We start from the raw sequence: 5887 nt of genomic DNA on the forward strand, positions 1-5887 counted from the left end.
TAACTAGGATATCTCTAGGATCAATTGTGTATGATGATGGGATGATGAAGAAAACACACTTATCATAGTATTTGGGGAGGCTTCTTATCATAGTATTTGGGGCGGTTTCTTGCTAACCGTTGATGTGGTTTCATTAGCCAATATATTTCCTTGCCAATGGATGGAGCATAATCATGCATGTCTTTGAACTTCTGACATACTTTGTTCTATTGATTTAGACAACTAGGACCTATCCATTGCATACTTGTGTAGATGCACATACATTAGAAACATCCTACAAGTTGGTTAGCCTCAATCTTGTTCTCCAAATCTCTCTTCGCATTAATAAGTGTCAATGTGTCATGCGTGTCCCATTATTTTGAAGAGTTAGGAAAAAGGTTTTTGTCGAGAGCGACACACACTGCAGCAGGCTCTGAAAGCCACCATGTGTGCAGGCTTGATTTTTGACGCTTCCATGTGACATGAATCATGATGTGCGCGACAGCTCAGTTTTGGAAGTGTGAAAAGCTGCTTCGTCTACACAGTGGCCAGCCCCCACCTTCGCATCGCATCTCCACCTACACGCCACCCATTTCTCAGTCTCCAGAACCTCACTAGCCACTGGCCACCTCTTCTCTGTAATCTATTCCACCTACCACTCTGGGTGGTGTTGTCCAGAACCTCACTAGCCACTCGCCACGTCTTCACACACACACACACACCTCCCCTAACCAGTAAACATACTTATCGTCACTATTCTCACTCACACACACACACACACACACACACACACATACCCCCCTAGTAAACCCTCGCCGTCATCATCATCTCTGCCAAGCCACCGTCGCGGACTGCAAATTCAGACCTTTGCGTAATAGCTGGACGAGATCGAAAGTCCTTGCGCCCTTTGACGCGCGTTTTCCAGACACATAGACTTCTAAGGTTGGTTTCAACTTTCATTACTGCTCTTGTTACTTGTAGCCTTTTCATGTCTGTTTGTGAGACGACCAGTTCTTAGGCAATGCATCTAACAGGAAGAGGATGTTATTGATAAATTTACAATCGAGTTGCACTCTCTGAATCAGGCATTGTTCAAAGATTTGCCATTGGCAGATAGATCAAAAGTAGTGAGTGGTTTCGGTAAAATTGTTTGGCTTGGGAACATTGATATTTTTTTGTAACAATCCACATGATGTTTTCAGATTTGACTGTTTGCTTGTATTTAGGTGAAGTTTCGTCGTACGAGAAGTGCCATATCGACTGATCAAAAATTTCTATTCAAGTTATACTCCCAGTGTCGCCAAATGCTCAAAGATTTGGCATAGACACTTAAATCAAAGATGGTGAGTGGAAGTATTAAAGTTCTTTGGATTGGAACATTAACATTCTACTCATGTTCATGTATTTATATTTAATTGTTTGCTTGTATTCAGGTAGGGTTGTTTCCCTGAGAACACAAAGCCATACTGACACAACTAACAGGGCATACACCTGTTGTGCTGACTGTACACTATAATGCATGGCAATATGACAATAAGACTCAAGCATCTGCTGGGCTTGCCGTGGAAATTAGCAAAGAGCTAGAGGATTCCATGACTCCACCTCAATGGCTACGAATGTGTTGGATGTACTCATGGGAAAGCCAACCCACTGATATCTTTGTGAAGCTTCTTCTTCCTTGCTTTTGTTGTAGCATGTGTAATACTAGTGCTATGGAGGGTAGTGCCAATCAGAACAGAGTACAGACTTTTGACTCTGCCAATAGGTGTCTTTGGTGTCATCTGGGTATTCTTCAAGACTTTTCTGCAAGTTGTACAGCCAGTGACAGACACAATCTTAAAATACATCAAATCCCTTGCGTGGGAATTGGGCCTTAGTCGTGTGTTTTTCCATGGATTTAATCTTCTTAATACTTGTAATCTGCTGGTAGCTACTGACTCTTCTTCTTCTTTCTTTTGGGTGCAGGTGCTTAGTGCAATCAATCAGATCTTGGGTTCTTGTGGCATAAATGTTGTTATTGGTATTGACAAGAGCATGGTTGAACGTGCTATTACCAAAGCGTTTTCGGAATTAATGGCTGAAAAGAGTAGAGAGGCCTTTGCAAAGGATACAAGCTCGTACACTCATGACTTGGCTGACAAATAATTGCAAAAGATTATTCAGCTACCCATTCAGATGCCAGACCCAAGTAACAAAAACCTTAAAAATTTCCTTGAAGGACAGATTGGTCCAAACACAAGCAAGGAGAAAGCAAAAGCCTCAAATGAGCACCCAAGATCTGATTGATTGCACGAAGCACCTGCACCCAAAAGAAAGAAGAAGAAGAGTCAGTAGCTACCAGATTACAAGTATTAACAAGTATTAAGAGTCAGCTGGTAATCTGGTAGCTACTAACTCACCAGCTGATTATCACCAAATGACGATACTAAAAAAGAATCAAAGACGAAGATAGAGGAGGATAATCAGGGCGTTCAAATTCAAGGTCCAGGTTCGAGTTCTCAAGGCCAGGATACAAGAGAGGGCCTCGGTGCAAGACCAAGCCAGTAACGTCTCTCTCCATACAACAAATGATGGTAATTGATTTCTCTCATCATCTTTTTGTTTCGGTGGGTGTGTGTGTATGTTCTGTTTCAAAGAAGGGGTGGTGGCTTTCAAGGATTTGCTAACTCACCAGCTGATGATCAGCAACTGGAGAAATCCGGTTCCTATATCATCTCGAAGCCCCTTGCTTCCTATGGACCGTGTGAACCCACTCTGTTCTGTTGCAGCTTCCTTTCGCTGACGGCCTCTGCTCCTTCCTTTTGCTATGAGGGCTGATCTCCTGTGTTGGCTGCTCCCAAAAGCCTTGATTAAGCTTGCTCCCAAAAGCCTTTTCTTGATCAAGGCTTTGATTACCCTAAACTTCCTCCACTTGGTGCACAAACATGAGCTTCTCTCTTAAGCTTTCTTTAGATTGAACTATATAATTTTACGATCTCAATATTCTAGAACTCAATGTAAGATTAAAAACGAGAGCCTTGGTCACTCAATTTTAGTTGTTTTGGCATAAAACAACTAAAATGTAATGCTCCTTCTGCGAAACATCTCTCCTTTTTCTACCTTCTAAAACAGGTGTTAGGTAGGTATGTAAACTAGCACCTATTTACTTTGGTATTCTAGGTTTAAATAAAGCACTTCTAGTATATGTGAACAACTACTAGTGTGTGGGAACCGCTTCTTAGAAGGATTTTATGTAAGCAATAATGTGTAAAGGTGACACCTCTTAAGAACACTTGGCATCATACCTTGTTCACATGTGTGTGGCATGTCTGGGGTAGCATATGCATGTACCTTGTAAAGGAGAGCCTCTCCTATAAAAAAGGATCGAATATGGTAATGTTAATATGTTATTTCTTGTGTTCTTACCCTTAATCCCTAATGAAACCCATGTTTAATGTGTTGATTATCTTGCTCAGTAACATTACTATCTCTCCCCCATCAGTCATGCAATTGCCCTCTCTCAATTGGAACCAATGGTGGTTTAAGAGCCCTCTATCGGACGTAGTCCAGCTATTCGCTCAAAACTAGGTGTCGCCACCTTGTTGGCACAAAGCTCATCATTGCTAGCCTAGAGCCAACTGCCATCGTTGTAGTCAGCAGCTCGGAGCCCATTGTCGCATGCTACCCATTTTCATCGCCATTCTAGGTGGAGCTCATGGGCAATGCACCATTCCCAACTAGTTAGCTGTGCCGTGCCTCAGATTTGAAATCACTGCCGTGGCCCAGACAACCATCCAACGCATAGTGTTCTAGCATGTTGCATAGCTTCGCCTTCGTGTGATAGTCATGAAGTGGACACTTCTTGGAGAAGCTATTAGAGGCTTTTCCAACGACGCTAACATATAGTTTCTCATGTACAAAGATACGCGTGATACACATTTTGGCATATACTAACATTTGAGATAAATCAAAGTTTTTGTTCTGTGATTTGGAGATTCTTGTTTACAGGGGGTGAATCAAGGTAGTGGAAGCATCCATATGCAGTCTTGTATTTGTGCAAACTATAGGCACTCCTATTTTTGTGCACATATTTCGAAGCTTTTTTCTGCTCACTTAAGTATACATCTTGTTTTTGGTATAATTTGGCAATCGCACCTCACACCTTGTCATATTCCAAGCCTTGTGTGCATACTCTTGTACCTCTCTTCTTCTCTTACACTCCCAAGATCTCACATCTAGGGAGGGATTTCCTATTCCTAGCACCTTGTCCAGTCTTAGGAAATACCCTAACATGCAGCATGTTGTAAAGAGAACATGCCAGTAATCTTTCTGGGTTTGGTGGATTCATGACAACTGAAGATCGGCTTGATGGTCCCAACTAAGCACTGTGGAGCTTCTTGACAAAGAGTCTGTTGATAGCCATGGAGCTACAATAGATTGTCAGACGGCAACAGCCTCGTCTTGTAGCACCACCACCTGGCACATCCCCGATAGCATGGATGGCACAAGTGGTGTCATGCAGTTTAACACCGCCACCTGGATCCATTAAAGATCAAAGACAAAGGGATGCTCAAGTAATGGCCATGATTTCTCTTTAAGTCAAGCAATCCATTATTTTTCACATCTGATTCTGCAGCTTTCCAAGGATTGTTTGCTAGTCCTCAAGACCATGTTCCAGTCATGTGATGAAGAACGTATCATGTGTTGAGATAGCAAGCTCAACTAGTGCTACAGACATTGATGACCTGTTTGGATGATAGCTTCTACACTGCCACTAGCACTGTTGGTGAGATTATGGCTGATATGCTACCAATGGTGGAGAACAGGCTATGTGATAGTCACATTTGGATTATTAGAGTATGGCATAGTGATAGCGCCAGCTCATATTGTTAGGTTTACACTATGGACCAACCATTATATGTTATATTAAGAGAGTACATTTCCTTATAGTATATACTCTTATATCTTTAGTTTATAGTTGTAGAGGAGAGAAGTAGATAGAAGAAAATGTAGCTATCTATCCCTCTCGTGATGTCTTGCTTTATATTGTGTGAGGGTGTGTTTTCTTGCAAGGAACTCAAGCTCCCCGCATTTAATATATTGTATTAGAGCTTAGGTTCGTGTGAGAGTTGAGAAGCCAAGTAAGAGACAAGGACAAGGCAAGAAAGGAAGAAGTACATGGGTAAGGGTATTTCCATCTCGTTCTCTCTTTGATTTTGGAGTAACATCTTTGGTAGCTCTGAGAGCTACAGACAGACAAAAAAGTCACTATCTTAGATTGAGGCATCCTCCTGGGTAAAGGAAGAAGACCCTATTGTGTGTAGTCAAACTTCTTAATTGAATTTTTACATGGTTTGGACGCATTTCAAGTCTCGTTTTAGCTCTATGAGTTTTTCGCAAGCACTCTAAGAAAGTCTTGATTTTGATTGTGTATGCCCAATTTCTGGTTTGGTTGCAGGACAGTCTATGTAGAGATTCTAAGTGTTATAGATTTTGGTGGACGTATGTTTATGTAACTTGTTCATATATAGTTGCAGTGTAACGGGTTTACAATATCTTTGTGTTAGAGATTGCAAGTTTTGAAAGCACTATTTGGTAAGTTATTATAGGTAATCATACAATTTGTCCTAGATTATAAGTGAGAAGTTGAATAGGAATAACTTCAGGATGACCAATTTTCTTATGGGGAAAGAATATTAAGAGTTAATCACAAGCGATAAAAAGGAGCCAGAGCCTATTCAAGAAATTTCCGCTCCCACAGCAAGTGAAAACAGATATGTAATGCATAGAAGAGCTAGAAAGAAGTACTGGTTGTCTGACAATGTGACAGACTCTATGATTATGCATGTACTAAATGCACACACCTAAGGAGACTTGAGACACCTTGGTGAAGATGTAAAGCACCAAACACTCGTGATTGGAAGACGCA

General features: G+C 41.3%; 1 long non-coding RNA gene across 2 annotated transcripts; it reads left to right on the forward strand.

Annotated features, from left to right (window-relative positions):
• The first annotated feature begins 464 nt into the window (after positions 1 to 464).
• LOC147609790 (uncharacterized) lies at positions 465 to 3381 on the forward strand. 2 transcript variants are annotated; one of them, XR_015264166.1, is made up of 5 exons: positions 465 to 921; positions 1206 to 1322; positions 1413 to 1764; positions 1945 to 2552; positions 2665 to 3381. It is a non-coding gene; the product is annotated as an uncharacterized LOC147609790 (long non-coding RNA). The 2 variants fall into 2 exon arrangements; XR_015264165.1 differs by having other exon boundaries at positions 490 to 921; positions 1945 to 3381.
• The last annotated feature ends 2506 nt before the right edge of the window (positions 3382 to 5887 follow it).

The sequence above is a fragment of the Cibotium barometz genome, chromosome 50 (assembly GCF_041138505.1).
Source record: "Cibotium barometz isolate CiBa-2024 chromosome 50, ASM4113850v1, whole genome shotgun sequence".
NCBI classification, from domain to species: Eukaryota; Viridiplantae; Streptophyta; class Polypodiopsida; order Cyatheales; family Cibotiaceae; genus Cibotium; species Cibotium barometz.